This window comes from Ambystoma mexicanum, chromosome 6p (assembly GCF_040938575.1).
Source record: "Ambystoma mexicanum isolate Mex_15411 chromosome 6p, UKY_AmexF1_1, whole genome shotgun sequence".
Taxonomy (NCBI): Eukaryota; Metazoa; Chordata; class Amphibia; order Caudata; family Ambystomatidae; genus Ambystoma; species Ambystoma mexicanum.
Genome location: NC_090935.1, coordinates 1,350,268,522 through 1,350,288,218, shown reverse-complemented (window position 1 = coordinate 1,350,288,218; position 19,697 = coordinate 1,350,268,522). Strand labels below are relative to the sequence as shown.

Genomic DNA, 19,697 nt, shown 5'->3' with positions numbered 1-19,697 from the left:
CTCTGTCCATGATAGACTTAAAATAAATAAACACATTAGTTATTAAATGCTGATAAAACCTCAATAATATCACTTCTATTTTCTTATAATCGTTCTCATTACAGATTGTTATTGAACTCTTTTGACAAGCCCATTGCTATTCCTCCTGTTTCTCAATACTCCTAATACGATTGTGTTTGTAAAATATGTTGTTGTTTAGTTTGCCATTAAGTGTGATAATGGATATGATGACTGGGTTATAACAAAATAGGAGGAGGAAAACATGGAAGAACCCTATTTAACTCATAGTTATGGAGCCCTTTGTGTTATAACTTCAAGGATCCAGTGGAGCAATGATGCCAGTCACCAACCCTTTGAGACTGCACGCCAATGAGATGAAGCGGAAGTGAGGTAACCGTAGATTTCCCCTCTGGCTCTTCCATATTTTAACATATATTGCACAACCAACAAATGGTCTGCATGTCAAGTGTGATTGTAGGCCACACGCAGCTGTTCAGTGTCCTGCTCCAGGTTTAGCTGTTACCAACTACCAAGCCATAGGAATTGTATGTCAGTCTCTGAGGACAACCTCTCTGTAATTGAAATGCGGGAAGATGCTGTGGTCCAATTAGGGACTGCTAGGTGGACGGGGTCATTATAAACCAACCCACCTCCCTGTAAAACCTATATCTGGATCGCCCAACTCGCTGCTGGGTGCCCTCAGAAGCCTGTGCATCTGTTGCAGTTGGCCCACGTAAAGTCAGACTTCAAATCTTCCCTGAATACCCTCGTTCATGGAGCTTCACGGACGCTGGTAATTCATTCAGAGTCTGGCGGCAAACTGCCAGTAGCACCAGCAGGGTTGCCGCTGGACTCGGAATGAGGCCCACTGCTGGAGTAATATGCCGGCGCATGCATTTCAGATGATTCCTGACCAAACATCTGCATTTTGCAGTTCTAACAGGTATCGACATTTTCATATGCCTTGATGGCATTTGTCTCACGTTGCTAGCAAAACCGCTTGAACGTGCATACCTTCACCACTATTCATGTTATCCCCAGGAGATTTACTCAGAATGTTTTGATACTTATTGATGTGGGGGAACTCTTCATAAGAAAACATTTTGAAAGAACATTCTGTCAAACAGATTGCGAGATATACTTGGTTACAAGGTAAGCATAATGGTTTAACTTATTTTCTACATTTTAGGCATCAGTATGTCAACAGCACATCTTTTTCACAGTAATGACCCATCTATTCACATTGTTTCCACATTACCGACTATTACTAAATAGTGCGCGACCACCTGTTCTCCTTTATTGGAACCATTCGAAGCATAGAGTAAGATGAGGCAATCATATTTTTTCTAATATAATATATTGGGATACTGTAAAGACTGGAGGGGGTGTTTGTACTTCTGCTCTTTATTTGGTAGAGGAGAGGCACAGAGGACCCCAGCCAAGATTCTCTATTTGGTAGCTATGGTCGAGCAATCAAGGCCTAGCTTCTCAGGAGGGTGTCCAGTCAACTGGTCGAAAAAAAACTGGTCGACTGCAATTTGGTCGACGCAATTTGGTCAAAAACCAAATGGTAGAATTTTTTTTTTAATTTATATATTTATTTTTCGGGTTTTCGTTTAATATAAAAAGGGGTTTTTAGAGAAAAAAAGGGAGTTGGGGGGGACCCCCCCAAAAAAAAAAAAAAGGGTTAAAATAAAAAAAAAAAAATTCGACCATTTGGTTTTCGATCAAATTGGTTCGACCATTTGTCTGGTCGACCAATTTTTTTCGACCAAATGTCTGGCAACCCTCAGGAGGTGATGCAGGCTGGTTCTGCTTTAAGGTCATGCCAGTACTTATTCAATTCCTGGCTGGCTTTGAGATCCGCTGTTGCCTGACCCATCATCTGTGTCATCCTCCGTCTGAGGCCTAACACATAGTCCCCCACTTGCTTGGCGGGACCTGGAGGGGTGGCCTCCAAACCTTCTCTGATTAAGGCAAGGGGCCCCCTCACGGGGTGTCCAAAGAGTAACTCAAAGGGGCTGAAACCCACACCCTCTTGAGGTACCTCTCTGTAAGCAAACAGCAGGCATGGCAGGAGGAGATGCCGTTTCCTCCTTAGGGGCTTTTCCAAAGCACCTATCATGCCCTTGATAGTTTTATTAAATCTCTCAACCAGACCATTGGTCTGGGGATGGTAAGAGGTAGCGAACTTGTAGGTTACCTTGCACTCTTTCCACATGGTTTTCATGTAAGTAGACATGAAGTTTGATCCTCTGTCAGAGACAACCTCCTTAGGGAATCCAACTTGGGTGAAAATGCCCAGGAGAGCCCTGGCAACCACTTTGGCAGTAACAGTCCGAAGGGGTATAGCCTCAGGGTACCTGGTGGCATAATCAACCAAGACCAGGATGAACCGATGTCCACCTGAAGTGGGAGGGTCAAGGGGACCGACAATGTTGATGCCCACCATCTCAAATGGTGTGCCAACCACTGGCAATGGTTGCAGTGGGGCAATGACACTGCCTCCAGTCTTGCCAGACAACTGACAAGTTGGGCAGGTCCTGCAGTGGGACTCCACTTCTACTCCCATCCGGGGCCAGTATAAATGGGCAGAGAGCCTTTGCTTAGTCTTCTTGGTACCAAGATGACCAGCCAAGGGCACCTCTTGCGCCAACTGCAGCAGGAAGGGCCTGTAAACCTGGGGTACCACCAACCTCTTGAGGGCACCAGGTTCAGGCTTAGTATGCTCACTAACAAGGAGCTCACCCTCCCAATAGATTCGGAATGTCCTAGGCACTTCTCCTTGTGCCTGGGACAGGGCCTGTTTCCTCATACCCTTGAGAGAGTGGAACCCTCTCTGTCCCTTACAGAAGTCTGCCCAGGAGGGTCCTCCTTCAGCTAACAAGCATTGAAGATCGAGATGATCCTCTGGGTTGAGAACCTCTCCCACAGGAGAGTCTTCTGGCTCTTCTCCCACAGGAGTTGAGACAGGGTTTACCACTGGATCCAGCCCGTCCGGAGCATGGATCCCAATGGGTGCTGTCGGAACAGCAGGAAGAGCAGGGGCTCCCTCCACAGAGGTGACATTCTTACTCTTCCGTTTCCTTCGCGCCTTGGGTTTCCCCGTCAGCGAGGGTACCGGACTTGTAGCCGGACCCTGTGTAACCTGCGATCGGGAGACCACCACAGCAGCCATGGGTAGACCATCGGTGATCATCCCCAACTCGACCAAATCGTTTCCTAGCAAAATGTTCGCAGGCACATTGTCCTGAACCAGGACCGGAAGCTTCGCTGTCTTGTCTCCAATCGTAATGTTGACTAAGGCTACAGGCGATAGTTTGGGAGGCCCACCAGATAACCTCGTGGTTCTCAGAGGAGCACCTACATAGTCCCCTGGCTTGAGCAGGGTCCTATCCACTACTGTCATGCTTGCCCCAGTGTCTCTTAAACCAGTAGAAGGCTGGCCATTCAAGAGGACACTTCTCAAAAACCTACGAGTGTTCTGTGGGATAGTCGCCAGTACTTCTGCGTACTGGTCCCAGGCCCTAAGGGACACTAAGGAAGTCTCTACGGGAGCACCAAAGGTGATTACAGTAGAGGAGGGGAGGACAGTGGCCGCCACCTCAGGTACGGAGTAGGGGTAGTTCAGGCTGACAGCCTGGACTCGAAGTGCCTTACCCTTACACTTGGGGTCACCCCTTCGGTGATCCAGAGCCCCACATTCCCAACAAGTGCTGGGTGTGCGGGGTACGGTACTGGAACCACTGGGACCCTGCGTTGTAGCAGGCGGACCACTACTCATACTCCCACCCACAGCAGACTTATCCCCACTAGGTTTTTGGGTCATAGGAGAGGAAGGTTTTGGTTTACCCGACTGTGATTGCTTTAGGGACTCCTCAGCTTTCTGAGAGGTCCCCTTTTCTTTGTCCTTGTCCTTCCCACTGGAGTCCTTAGGGGACACCCGGTGGGAGACCCACTTGTCAGCCAACGTAGCCAGCTTAAAGGGGTCCAAAATGTTCTGGTCAGCAACATACTGTCGCAGCTCTGGTGAACAGGCTTCCGAAAAATGCTCAAAAAACAAGTGGTGGGACAATTCAAAAAACTCTTTCACTTTGTAACCATCAATCCACCCCATCATGTTCATGTGCTTAGCACTCACCCAGTCAATCCAAGACACATTCTCTCGTTTCTTAAATTCCCTGAACCGTTTAAGGTATTGGGTAGGCATTTTACCAAACTTTGCAATTAAAGCAGACTTCATGTACTCATACTGACCCCTTTCTTCCACACTCAGTTTCAGAATACAGTCATATCCAGTCTGAGGCACTCTGCTTAACAAACACTTAGCCCAATCTCTCTTATCCACATCGTGAATTGCACAAGCCATTTCAAACGCTTCAATCCATTGGAGGATATCAGAACCCTCCACATACACACCAACCAAATCTTTCATAAACTTGGTTGCTGGGGACCTGACACTCTCAATTGGTTTAGCTGAAGTCTCCACTTGAGCTTTCTCTAACTGGATTCACTGACATTTAGTGTCCTTGTCTTTGAGTTCAAGATCCCTATTCTTGAGTTCCACTTGCTGTGCCAACTCCTCTTTCTTAAGCTCAGCATCTTTTTCCAACTTGCAATATTCAAAAGCCAATTTCATCCTTAATAACTCATGCTCCAAGGAATTGCTGGCGTTTGGAACAGAGGCAGCAGGAATGGTGGCATTCCCAGAATCAGATTTGGCGACAACCCTCGGGGTAGAGTCCTCATTGGTTGCATCCCCCCTTCAAGAGTTTCACAATCGATCTGGTAGTCTACCAGGGCAGCTATCAGCTCAGCCTTAGACTTATCCGCAAAGTCTAACTCCCTGGCTCCACAAGCACTCTGGAGAGCCTATAAGCTCATCCAAGTCAATTTACCATTTGCAATAGATTCCATTGCTTGTAATGCAGTTATCTTGTACACAACTAAACCTTAATTTAACAAAGTGCAGATATCCTTTGTAAGTGGCACAGTTATACACTAATTCTTAAAACCATAAGCATCCCACTGCTGCCACCAGTGTAAAGACTGGAGGTGGTGTCTGTACTTCTGCTCTTTATTTGGTAGAGGAGAGGCACAGAGGACCCCAGCCAAGATTCTTTATTTGGTAGCTATGGTCGAGCAATCAAGGCCTAGCTTCTCAGGAGGTGATGCAGGCTGGTTCTTAAGCACAGTGTAGTCCCCAAGCCCCCACAAAGGAATGTCCACACACTGTATTCGTTAAAACACAGTCTTTATATAATTAATATTCAAGGTTATGTACACTATCACAATAACTCACTTTGTGATCAGAAAATCAATAATGGTAAATATATACAGTTCTAAAGTGGTACCACAAGTATTATCAGATCTCAAGTGAATCAACTATGCTGTCAAAATGTCACACAGATCAATAACAAGGAAACCAGCAATAGAAATAGGAAGGAAAGCAAGGTGGTGGAAACAATAGGCAGAATACTGGCCTCTACCGTTAAGCACAGTTCTGTGTGGAGATCCCCCCACCTGGGAAACCTGTAAAACAAAGATGTATCACAAGCCCAGTCCATATATTGTCTAGGAGTCTTTCCCTCTACAATCGTTCTGCAGCCCCAATGTACCTGGAATTGTAGCGTTCGTCAATGGGAAATCAACGGCCCTTCTTGAGTGCCCTCCCATTAAGGCAGGAGTCACGGGTCGTCGAACGTCCGATGGAGAACAGGGTGAACTTCGTTCCTAGCGGTGCTCATCGACGATGGAGCGTTGGCGTCCTGCAAGGAAGATGCGTGCGGGGCACCTCAGTGATGATAGTTCTGGACCGCAAAGAGAAGATGAAGAACTGTGGCCCAGCAAGGGCTTTGAGCCGTCGGCGTCTCTGTGGTCTTTAAGTGGCGGGAAACCCACTGGCGGATGCTCCTCGGCGTGTTGATGGTGGGGCTTTCTCCAGCGGGATAAAGCGGGCGGCGATGCAGACGAGAGCGTCCTCGGATCAAATGAAGTTCTTAGGCAAACGGGAGCACGGCGGCTCCAGTCGGCGACAGCAGTCGTCGACAGTGGCGGATAACAGTCTGGGCGCTTCTCTTTGGGATTCCGCGGCAGTCCCTGTCTCCGGTCGGCAGCCTGTCGTAGGTCTGTCTAACAGGGAGCTTTGGCAAAGATAAGCTGGTGCACGATGGTCCCTCGTAGCTCGGGAAGAGGGCGCCTTACCAGGTCCTCTCTGGGTCAGTCCTTGGCGACACAGCAGCTTTCAGATTGATGAAGGAGAGCAACAGCAATTCTTCTCTTCCAGCAGGGCTTCAAGGTTAAGCTTCTGTTTCACTCCAGTTACTCTCCAACTTCTGAACACGAATTGTAGCAGTGAGAGGCCCCCAGATATACTAGTTGATCTCCCATTCATTCTGCTGGGTCACACTCAGGCAACCAATCGGTCAGAAGGGCATTCATGCAGGCAGGCATCCAATCAGGTGCATGGTGCATTCAGGCCATTCACTCCTCTCCAGACACTCACAATAAATTATGTGTATTGGGACAAGTACCCAGACATTCAACAATCCAAACTGCATTCATACCAGTTTCGGGCACGCCTGTCTCAGTCATTGTGTCAAACACCAGATACTAGACACCCACAACACAGAATGCGTATTCGTCACACATTCCATTCACCCAGGTCCAACCCACAGGGTGTACCCACAACATACAGTCACTGGGAAGGCTCCATCCAGTCTGGCCTGGACTTCACAACAACACCATATATGGAACTTCCACCCAACAGCTGATCAGGGGGAAGGGACAGAGTCAGGGCTTCCCAGGACTTTGGGAAAACAAGGTAACAGGCAATAGAAAGCAAGAGGCCACGGGGGCCATCTTGTTTCCTATCAGGAATCAACTGATTCCAATGGCAGGGCCTGGGCATCCCAAAATTGAGGATACTCAGAGCACCTGTCAAATTCAGCATGGAGCTGCCACCAGCCCATACCCTGCTCTGTGGGCAACACACAGGTGCCCAAAAACATACACCAGGGGCACAGGGTTGTACCCCCACCCATGGGTGCCATAAGGGTATCCCATGGGTCTGTACACCAAACTAAAAGAGAGAGCTGCACTGCCAGGAGTCTCACCTGACCTTCTGCGCAGAAAACACGACAGAACACACAATTAAAAAGCAGTAAAGGACAAGGATACGGAGGCCCTATCCCTCCGATGCATTTCCAGCATCACAGATACTCTCGGTAATAATGAGAGTTTTCTACTAAGACAATTTGTTGATTTCTTTGGATGTGTTACAAACTCTTATTGGCTTCTTTTATTGGGTGAGTTTTTCTTTGGTATTAGGACCCGTTTATGTCACATTTTAAGTTTGAATCAGTGCACTGGCTATAGGTATTATACTTTTTTTTACAAAGTTTGGTGAGGATACGTCCAGAGGGAGCCAAGTTATAAGCCGCCCAAAAATTGCTCTTCCTATGAGATGAGCAACTTAACCATAACTACACGGCCTGGATTATGCGCAGGATTGATAAATTAATAACTTCAATGGAGATTGTACTCACTATGACCAATCTAAGCCCTTGCATGTACCAGCATAGGGATGCATTAATATGGGCACTTTTGCCACTGGCCCATTTTCACTGACTGGAAGTACAATTATTCTACTAGTTTAATTACTCTGTTTGTTCTCTCAATTGTAATCATTTTTGGAGATTTAAACCGTTGTATTTTCATGATTTGGAACTTTTTCTGTTCATTTTCTGTCTGTGTTATCCACCTGCATACCCATATCTCTCTCTGGTATGTACAATTTATTTAATTATGATTCATGTTCATGTGTATTACTCTGAACACTACATAACTCATGTGATTTTTAATTTATTTTCAATTGATTGTTGTTTGATTAATGTTTCCATTATGAAAATGACAGCATTGATAAAGATGATGTGCTGAAACACGTGTAGGCTGTTTCAAGATTGACATGTCTGACTGACTGTTCTAAGAAATTCAAATAACACAGATTAAACAACCAAATCATTATTTTGCAAAGCTCTTTTAACTAGCATATTGTTTTGTGTTAGTTGCTTCTGCATGGTATTGGGTAATACCGTCATACTAGGCTTGCAGCTGGCATACTAATTGACTTACTATTGGTGTTTAGCGCACTGGGAGTCCAGTTTACCCACCCACATGATTTGCCCTAAATATATTTAGTGATATGCATATATTGGAGGACTTTCAAAGTATTGACATTACTCAAGTCGAATTTCCTCAAGAATCTGACCTCATTATTGCGAGGTTATGGATACAGTCAGGGGTAATTATGAATACACTATGGATAGCGAGAGATGAACTGTATAATTTGGGATTTTTATTGTCCCAGGATTACATTCTAAAACAAGTAGCCTCGATGGAGAATTCTGACCTTAGCCAAAAATTAAAAACGTCGGGATTTGAAAATCCTGAATGGTCCATGATGAGTGCCTGATACTAAAGCCGAATTTGACCTGTATGCTGAGCGATCCACATATTAAACTGTGGAGCGTCCCAAAGTCGAGCAATACACATTGTCTAGAACAGAACCAGAATCTCTCATTGAATATTACCCGTTTAATGGTAATGGTAAGGCTCAAAGATTGGTCAACCAAATTCCTAGCCATAAAAGAATTTGATGTGATATTATTACAAGAGACATGGTTCTTAAAAACACCGATATGGGAAGGTCATATTGTAACCCTTTTTCCAGCCATTAGAGGATCGCTGTACAGGCCACCAGCTGGTCTGGTAATGGCTTTGAAAGTGGGTAGAGGCATGGCTATGGACTCATGGGCATCGCCAAACCCCTTCACTCAGCTAGTTAAGATAAAATTTGAAACAAAGATTTTTATAGTTTAAAATATATATTGGAACCACGCAGGAATTACAGAGAACGCTTTCCTATTGGGAGTTATCCAAATGCTTAACATAATCAATAAAGAACATGAAATTATGCAGATGATCAAAGCAGGCAATTTAAATATTAAATGCTTGATGATGAAAGAATTAGATGTCAAAGATTCTAAACACGATGGATAAACTTGATGCAAGAGAGACAATTTGTTATGGTGAGTGGTTTGATTGATTGATTGATATTTTATTTCTATCGCGCTCGTCCACAAGTGTTTCAGAGCACGACAACGCAAGGGAGGGGAACAGGGGAGAACAAAACAGCAATCTTACTAGGCCCAGTGACATTGAGAACGCGCAAGTGCATGGGAGAGGAGGGAGGGGAAAAGTGCATGGAAGGGGGAGAGGTTGAAAGTGCAAAGCAGAGGAGAAACAGATAAATAACAATAAATAAATAATAAAGGCAACAAACAGTGGTAATGCAGCCAGCAATTTGCAAGTGCTAGGTTTAAGGCAGCAGACAGGGTAGGTCTGATAAGTGCAGGAAGAAAAAGGGGGGGGGGCTGTATGGGTACAGATACAGACCCCAGTGCAAGGGGTGGCCCGGAGCCAGTGCGGGAGGGTGGCAGGATGAGCAGGTACCTGGGCCCAAAAGACAGAGGGTGGCCAGGTGCATGGTGCCAAGAGAGAAAAGATCAGCAGGGGAGAGGCGGAGCGAAGGCAGAAGAAAAACGGAAGGTCTTGAGGTGCTTCCGGAACCGGAGATGGTTCTCCTCAAATGGTGTCATAAAACCTGAAATTCCACCCAGACCAACATGGAGACGTGGTAGGTCCTCTTCAACTATTGACTATATATTTGCCCAAATAACAATGCTTAACAGCATAACCCACTTTGTAGTAAAAGAACAGAGCCAAAGTGACCATGACTTGCTAGCTTTAACGTGGAAGCTAACTGAATTTAAGATCATTAATGCCTATTATAAGCCCCAAGTAATATTAACGGGTGGTAGGAAAAGATTCAGGTGGACAAATGAATCATTAGCATGCTTACATATGCATCTCAATTCTAAGGCGAATATCATGAAAAACAAAGGTCGATATGTAGCAATTATGAATCTATTTAAATTAAGTACACCTTCAACCCTGAGGCCATGCTACAAACATAAACATCCTTTAATCAAATTAATTAAAAACCCAGTTGGGAAAAGACATTAGAGCAATTGCTTATCTAGATGCAGTCTCGAGACTGAATCTTCCTAGAAAGCTCAAGACAAAATGTTGCAACTGGTGTATGCCTAACGAGTGGAACTTTTACAAAATGATGGGTCAAATATGTTAAAAGCTTTAGAATCCAAGGACTCGGGACAAATATGCACATTACTAAACAGTCCTGTTCATGATAACCAAATGCCCTTTCAAATCAATGCAGTACAAGTATCCTCCTGGATTGAGTACTGTGTTCAGATTTATGGTCTAAGTTTGCACCACCAGAAAGTTGAACCCATACCTTGGATATCGGAGAACTTAATCATATTCAATAAGACAACATTTTGCTACTGATAGCAAAGTTGAGTGGTTCGAGAGCCCCAGACCCTGATGGCCTTATGAATGTAATGTTAAAGGTGCACCCGGTAGCGTGGGCCCTAGTTGTACTCAATTATTTTATGATATTATACTAGAAAGACAGATACCCCGACCTGGAAGAAATCTATAATAATCCAGATCTATAAAAAAGGAGACTGTGATTGCCCTCAAAGCTATCATCCAATCGCACCATTGATATTCCCGGAAAAATCTTTGCCCATTTTATATTGAGAGACTTTAAGCACTGGGTGCTCAAAGTGTATTTAAGGGATACATTTCAGACAGGATTTACCTTGGGTCTTAATACCTCGATAAATCTGATGGCATTAGCCTCAATCAAGTGCCGAAGCCTTTTCACATGGCAGGCTATCTATTTGGCCTACATAGATTAAAAAATGGCCTTTGACTTCATCTGTACATCTGTAAATAATTATTATTTAAGAAATTAAAAGATGCAAATTGCCCAAATTACATGTAAGCTATAATAACACAATTGTATACTAACATTTATGTCCAAATTCGTTTAAACTGAGAGGGTCTACTGTCTCAAGCAATTAGAATGGACAGAGGGTTAAAACAGGGCTGTATTTTAGCTGCAACACCTTAATGTTGTATCAGATATTGGCAACGATTTTAAAAATGTACTATCAGACTTGGCTAAAATAGGTGCAGTTAAAATCCCCTAGCTATTATACGCACAGGTATTGAGCCCGAGCAGTGGCAAATGGAATGTGAGGAGAATCCTCTACATAGTGGGGCCTTAGATGTGCTGAGTTAAAGGCTTTGGAATCAATGGACTCTGCATCTCTTGAAAGACTACACAGCATAGAAACCTGCAAAGCAGAGAACTCCAGCGGAACACTGTCTACATAGTGAATCATACATAATTAGCTTTACATGCACAATAACATATGCCTTAAAATCACTGTACTTTAAGCTACATCAGGTCTAATAGCAAACTCTGTAATAATAATAAGAAACACTGTGCAATTACTTCAATCATGATCCCACAGATGACAGTAGCCTTCAAGTCAGAGGAAGCCTTCCCCATAAGTACCAGTGAGGCAAGGAGGTGGGAAGTAAGTGTCCATGCCTGGAGGTTCCTATCTACTAGCAGGCCTATGGGTGCTGTGGAGGATGTTCTCCGATAGGGAAAGTAGGTTACACTCCATTGACTCAATGGTATTGTGGTTGAAAATAGGCCCAGTGTAGCTAGTGATCTTGAAGGTCAATGATATAACGTTGGCAATGTACTTGGGGGCTGGTCAAGTTAGCACCTAATACCAAAAAGCAATGTTTCTTGATGAAAATGGTCAACAGATTGGTTCAGCGCCATGACTATCAGTGAAGAGACATGCAAACAGCCATGTGGACAATTTTATAACTTTACAAGAATTGATGTAAATTTGCGAACGTAAAGGCAATTTAGCAACAGTGAACAAAGGAACTGTAAGCAATTTTGCAGTCAAAAATGTATTAGCAACAGTGAACTGTACTTTGAATACCATCTGACTACATTATTGTAATGCTCTGTTTGCAGAGCTTCCAGAGTCTTCTATCAGGAAGCTGCTGGTCACCCAGAACACAGCTATTAGTTTTCTTCTAGACCTTACGATACCTGATCATAGCTCAGCTGGGAATGATCACTACACTGGCTCTGTGTTAAAAATAATGTTTTATTAAAGACACTGTTTTTCATCCATAAGTGATTTGGGGAAAGTGCAAATTTATCTCCACTTTTTCTTTCATTGCTACAACTGTCATCTTAAGATCTGCCAATATGAACCTTCTTAGCGCTTCCCAATGGTGATTTGTTTCCTATGGAGATCGATATTTCTCTGTGAGGGGCCCAAAATAGTGTAGCACACCGCCTGAGACTATTAGGAGTCATGTCATCAGCAATTCAGAACACTTCTCAAGACACTCATTTTCTCAGATTAAGTTCCAGGCGCTTTCCTTTTCTAGCTAATTCTCTCGACAGTGATGAACAGCGCCAAAAAGCGTTTACGTGTTTTATACAAATTGTCTCCCTCACTCACTCACCTGTATTGAGAATAGTCAAGCACTTAAAGACATTTTGCTTGCATACTTTATAATAAATATTGACCAATCAAAAGAAAGAGTAAAAGCTGAAACTAGAAGGCAGAACAATAAAGAGAGAAAGAGTTCATACCATGCTGACTTTGTTTGTCGAAATAAAGAAAAGACAACAATAGTCAATGTATCCAGGCCTTCATCTAATCGCGTTGAGTTGCCTATGCCCATGGCCACTGCACCATGTCCTGTTGTACCAGCAAGCCGTATTTCATCAGATGTCAGTAATGGCTCCTCTTCTGCACGTGCATTGATTCCAGTAACGACTCCTCTTCTGCAGGTGCATTGCCATTCTGCCCTGATGACAATGATATAGCCTCTTCGCCTAAGGCTCTTCTACAAGCTACCACCCGCGCCATAATACGCCTAGAGATGGTGGTCATCCAGCCAAGAAATCAAAACAATAATTCTACTGTAAAGTATTAAACTTTATTTAATGTCTTTCAAGAAGTCACACTTTAAAGGTTAGATTTTCTTGCACAAACAAATTCAAAGTCAACGTAAAAAGTAGATGTTTACGATAATGTGTGGTTTCAATACTTTCTCTGTTATTACCTCCTGTTTCGAAAAGGTTTTCTGCAGTCTGTTATGGACACAATGTTATGCTGGGAAAGGTTCAGAGTTAAAGTGCTTTCCAAACAAAATTGCGTCAAATGTCAGAACATGGATGATGATTCACTTTCCAAGCACTTTCCAAGCACTTTGTATTGCAGTCGATTTTAGATGTAACATTAAAGGTAATCGATCAATGATTGCCGTGACTGCTGTACTGGTTTTTTTTAATGGTGTTTAACGGCAAGTTCCACATCTACACGAACATCTCAAAGTTCCATCAAGACCCATCGTGGTTCCCACTTCATTTCGGGTATATGCTTTTTTGTCGAAAGTAAAAATGTAAGAAAACGTCTTAGCAACAGCAAACTTTGAAATAACCTCTCTCGAGATCTGCTGCTGTGGTTACAAGTCTGCAAAAACTACACATATAAAAATGCACCTACTGCATATTCATTGATATTCAAATGTTTGCGCATAGGTACATATAGAAATTGGAGCACAATGGGGCTTATTTTCCAGTCTCCCACCTTGGAGAAAAGACTCTTCATACATTTTCTTACTATTTGGGGGATTTGATGATTTTGCCAATAGAGTCGGGGCATGGAACAGAATATAAATTCCATTTGTGTATTTCTGCTTTCCCTATAAAACATTTCATGCTCATCTAATTAAAACCAGTGGATTTCTACGCAACTTGGCTGTTTAGAAGCAGGAGGATTCCACTGGAATCCATTGTAAATGCCACCGGTAAATGCCACCGGTAATCGTTTTTTACAGCATGCATTTAGGGGTCATCATTAGTAGGGTGGATTTTCAGGATGAAACACCACTGGAGTATATTACCATGTCTCTTTGCAGTATTTCTGATACGCGACCCTATCCAGAGTTCACCACTGGTGGAAGTGTTATTTCTGGAATATGTACATTCCAGAAATACCACCTCTGCCAGTGGTGACTTGTGACGTATGTTTTATGTAATCTTTTTTATTTAAATCTCCCCCTTCAGTGTGAACTTGGAAACCGAAAATTAAAATGGATAATATGCGTTAAAGGTAGTTAATAGCACTGTACATTTTTATTAATGCACAAAAGGGTCAATATCGACCCTTTTGTGCATTACATGGGTGTGGTGGTGAGGAGGAGGACATTTTTACTGTATTTGAGGGAAGTGCATATATGCCCCTTGTAGACAAGGCCCTCAATGCTCACACCAGAAAAAAAGCCAACCCACTGGGGAAAAATAGCCCGGCACACCTTTTGCAAGAAGAACAAGGTTTTATTTCCACAAAAATAAAGATACACCATCAAAGTTCTCTGCTGCCACGGAACGTTCTGGCAAAATTAATATGAGCAACACTTTATGAAGGCACACAACATCATCAGTGACGTGAATTGCAAAATGTTGAAATCCAAATGGCTGGCTGGTTGGTGAGACCCTATACATAGGCTACCTGCTCCATAAGGGATGCCAGGCCATTGGTCCCAGACCCGTCTGCTCATCTTCTTCCACGCAGTTACCTCCTTGCGCGTCATTAGACATGAAGCTACAATTAATTGGTCATTATGCAAAGATAAACAATTCATGCTCTATCTCTAACCTAATGTACAGCTGATACTGCAGACAAGGGCTAAGAGGGTACTTCAAGGTCAGTGCATCTAACAGACTACAGCTCGATTCTAGACACGTCAGCGCCTGTCCAAAGCTCCCCACCCTCATTTTAGATTTGTTATTTTGCCCTCCTGGCCCTTTGCAGCACAAATCACGTGAGCTATGGTGACAGCAAGTGGTCCCTGCTTTCTGATCTTTTCTAATCGATAGGGGGTCTAACAGTTTTATGATCAGTGGCCTGGAATGACTGGTACCTTGGAATGCTGGGGTTCTTGGGACGGGGGCTCCTGGGTGCTATTACTTAGAGCTGTGATGGGGAAGGTTGGGGGCTTGTGCCTTCCTTCTCGTGGGATAGCTTCTTGCAGAGGGCTCCCAAGTCAACCCCCTTGTGGCCTTGCAGGGCGCATTCCTTCTGGGATACGAATGCTGGAAACATGAGACAATGAAGGGTCTATGAATCTCTGCAACTCTGGCCTTTCTCACTGGTAGTCAAGCTACAACCTATTCCTGCATGCATACACTTAGTTCCATGTGTGTGACTCAGACCTGTGGCTCTGGCTGCAGCGCAAAGCTAGGCCTCGATTTCAATATGGCTGCTGTTTTCTAAGATGGCGTTTGATTGCCTATGTACTCTAGAGCCAAATCTTGCACCACCCTCCCCATATTATAGCCCATTTCAAACCCCCTGTCCCCCTGTAACTTCCCCGAGCCCCTACTGCACACTTCCATGCCTCTGCCTCATCCGAAAGTACTTGGGGGTCTGGGACGATTGTCCTTCCTTCCCAACATTCTTCTGTTCTTTAAAAAAAAGCCATACCTATCTTTGGGTCCAATTTGGAATTTTTACCTTCACCATATTGGGGAGGTGAAGATGGTCAGCTTTTTGGGACGTAAATCAAGTCTTATTTACTCCCGGCAATATTTTGATTGAATACTGCCAAATGCAAATATATCTCACAACCCTCAATTGGGTGGATGGTAAATCCAGCAGTATTTGGCAAATACAGGCAGATTCACCATTACAACCTAACTTGCAAGAACCACCCTTAAACCTTTTGCACAATGCTGTGGAAAAAAGGTGGTGCAGCAATTTCGCCTGTTTTAACACTTTTTAAAAAACCAATGTCACACACATGTTTCAAAATTGAACGTGGGGGACAAATCTGCACAGAAGTGCAAACTTTGGCAGTCCCTTCTGTGTGTTTAACACTTAATTGAAAGTGAGCCCCTAGATAGGTGAAGAAATTGTGTAACACCTCATTCCAAAGCGTGTTCTCTGTACTACCATGGTCAACCACAATCTTTGATTTATCTGACAGATTGTCACCAGGATTATATATGTCCTCACCCAATGTATGATTTTGACAGGGTGCAATGCTGTGGAGCATACCACGCAACATCACTATGCTGCAGACCTTTCCTGGAGAATACAACGTCCTGGAATCCTGCAAGGACTTCTCAACCCCTGCTTTTTGTCCAGATTACGAAATGTTTAAAGGATTGGTTCAGTACGACAAGATCAAACTGGGTGATAATAGCAGGTTATCGCAATGGCTATTGATTGGGCAATTCTAGCTCACTGAATCCCCCCCAAAAATTCTGTTCTATGAAGGACTGGATTGATGGATTTGATGGCTACATGGGGTCTGCATAGAGCAAATGGCAACCTAACTGGAGATGATCCGTGTCACCCAACGTGGCTTTGTGGATTGGTTCTATGTGATAATGTGGCTTGGAAAAAAGTTACCAGGTAAGCGACTACTTTTCCTGCACCCTTAAAAGCCTTCTCCCACATATTCTAGGACCGGTATAATTTACTATTATATGCTCCCATCGTAGAATATTTGGGGGAAATTCTTGATTTTCTGTGGAGTTCAAATTTGGGGCAATGTCGCCCCTGGTGACCATTTCCCAGGCGACTTTAGCACTGGATACCTGTGGATCTAGTGGTAGTAATATAGTTTACATTTATTTATCACATGAGCTCTTTAAAAGAGCTGTCACTATGCATATTAGGAGAAACGATCTTAGTGACCATGCATGTTTAGAATTAACCATCAGTCTATCCAAGCAGTCTTCTACACCTGTTAGCTCCCCGAGAAACCTTGACATTTCAAACTTGAGTTTTCGGTCCTCGAAGTTGTATCTGAAAAATGTAATACACATTTTTCTATATTGATATAAATAGGTAGTACAAAACTCAACTGTGGCAATTACGAGGTAATCAGGAGTGTTAAACATGATGTTGGTGTCGATAGACGACTGATTAAGACTCACTCACAAAAAACAACCAAATGTTATATTTTCAAATAGACGGTCCAAGACAGGAAAAACAAAAATTAGGCAAGAAATACAGTCTCTGGAGATCACTTGGGGCAAAACACATGCAGAATTTGGGAAAGGCAAACGTAAGCCAACGATCTCTGCCTTAATGCCAGTAAGACTGAGATCCTCCTCATGGGAACACCAGCTCCCTCCTTTCCTCTCTTTCTCTCTCTCTCTCTGGCTGCCCACTCTGGGCACTCTTCTTGCTCTTAACTGTGAGGCTAAGAACCTTGGGGTCATCTTCGGCTCACCCTCTCCTTCTCTCCTCACATCTCTGACGTCTGTAAGAAGTCAAACTATCAACTGCACCTCCTCAGAGGTATTCTTCCTTTCCTCACTTTCCCCCAGAAGCTCACTGTCACCTGAGCTCTAGTCCTCTCTAGGCTGGACTATTGCAACAGCCTCTTTCTAAATCTTCCTGCAGGGACGTCATTTCACCAAAATGCCTGGGGTAGCGGAAGTGACATTACACAACCCTTGACCTCTCATGTCATCACAGGAAGTGATGTCATTTTACCCCACCCGAAGTGGCATCACGGGAAGTGATGGAAGATGACATTTCACCCCTTAACAAAACAGGAAGTGGCATCACATAGCATTGTTTCTAAGTACACTATGAAAAATATGGTTACAATATCACTGTAAAGTGATATACTTTTCATACAAGAATGGATATCCATATGTATCGTTAATATCAGTGCGTATAGGCCCTATTACCAAATTATTGTGAATGCAAGCAGACGTTCAAGGCCAAATGATAATGATGTGTTATTGTAGAGCACTTACACTCAAGCACTTCATGTAGAACAAATATACATACAGTATCACCCATGCTGTGTTAGTTCTCATTTATCAACCTCAGCAGGATGAAAGGATGAGTTGGCCTTGCCGGGAGTTATACCTGTAACCTGCAGATCACACACACTTTGTAGAGGCAAGTGCTCAACCCACTGAGCTATCTTACCGCTATAGCTATAAGAAAACCAGCCACTCAAGAAACAAAGAGCCACATGCTGCTGGCCACAGCCCTCAAGCCTCAATTTACAACAAATAAAGGGGTAGCAAGGGAGTCTACAGGGGTAACAAGGGAGACCTCAGGGATCTCAGGTGCAACTCCTAAATAACGTCCATGTCTTCTTATCTCTGCTCTCCGACCTCTTCAACTTATCCAGAACAGGACAGCAAGACTTGTCCTTGGCCTCAAGCCCAGGGATCTTATCTCTCCAGCTCTGAAATATCTTCGTTGGCTGCTAGTGATGGCAAGGATCAAGTTCAAGACCCTCTGCTTCAACCACAAGGCATTCTGAGGCCTGGGACCGCACTTCCTCTAACTCTCTCTTCCTAAACATCTCCTCTCGAGCTCTCCACTCATCCACTTCCAACTCTCTCAGGGATAGTCGCTTTTTCCAAGCAGAGAGTTGGGGGCAGATCTCTTTCCTCGCCTGGGGCCTTCCTTTGGAACAGCCTCCCTGCCTCTCTGAAACTTGAGCAGAACCATCTCTTGTTCCGGAAGCAACTTTGCTTCCGATTTCTTGAATTTCTTTCCCCTGCTGATTCCCGACTGCTCCACACACTGGCCACCTGGCTACCCTCTGAACTTGGGCCCAAGCTCCTGCATGTCCAGTTCCACCTTGCCTTGCCTCCCGTCTCCCCTAGCACATGTGGTATGTATCTGCAACCCTACAGTCCCTTCTCTCTGGACTTATGAGCCACCCAATGGCTGCACTTCTTGATTTACCTGCACTAAGCTTTCGCTGGCTGCACTTTTGAGTTACCTGCACTTCTCCCTCCCCCCCTCGGCACTTCTCCCTTTCCTCTTCCCGGTTCTTCCGCAATCTGAAGGACACAGGGCCTAGTAAGATAGTTGTTGTTTTGCCCTCTCTATGTTTCCCCCTCCTTGTCTTGTCACACCTAGAAACTCTTGTGTACAGGCACGTTATAAATGCCATATCATATCATATCATAAAAATGCAATATAAAATCTGGATAAAGCACTACAGGTCTAGAATTACGGTCCTATTTTCATTTTTCAACACTCATTTTTTGATGGGGTTTTTGCCAACATTATCTTCTCAAAAAAACATCAAAATGTTTCTTTTTCTTCTATTCCCAACCCCCTAACCCTTATTTCGAGAGGAAATAATCAGCAAACAACCCATCGAAAAAGTGACTTGTCAAAAAATGAACATTGTATCGGAATTACATCTAAAGAACAATTCTAACATGGTCCATACCTTAATTACCAATAACTCTAAAGGTTTTTGGTCACTGATTAGATCAGCTATTCTGTTTAATTCCATTACATAATCTGCCTGGTGTAACTTTTATCATGAAAAATGTAATAGCGAACAAATAACTAAAATGTTATTTGATTAAAAACGGTCTACCCTGCTGGCGAAAACAATTTTCACCTGAAGAGGTTCAACACATGATTGCTAAAGCAAAACAACCAAGAGCTTTGGGACCTGATGACCTAAGCAATCATTCTCTAACAGCTAATCCAATGCTATGGCCCATTATTTTGTGTGATCTCTTTACCGACATAACAACTAGGTGTGCACGTTCCAGAACCTGAGCTCAAAGCTATATCGTCCCTATATATAAGAAAGGGCCGAAAGAAAATCCCCAGAGCTACCATCCAATAGCCCCCTTGGATTCC

The 19,697-nt window shown here is 43.7% G+C and overlaps 1 protein-coding gene across 1 annotated transcript in view; it reads left to right on the top strand.

The window, feature by feature from the left end:
* LOC138510408 (G-protein coupled receptor 54-like) overlaps positions 1-19,697 on the top strand; it is a 402,978-nt gene that overhangs the window by 71,884 nt on the left and 311,397 nt on the right. The gene's annotated exons all lie outside the window — the stretch shown is intronic.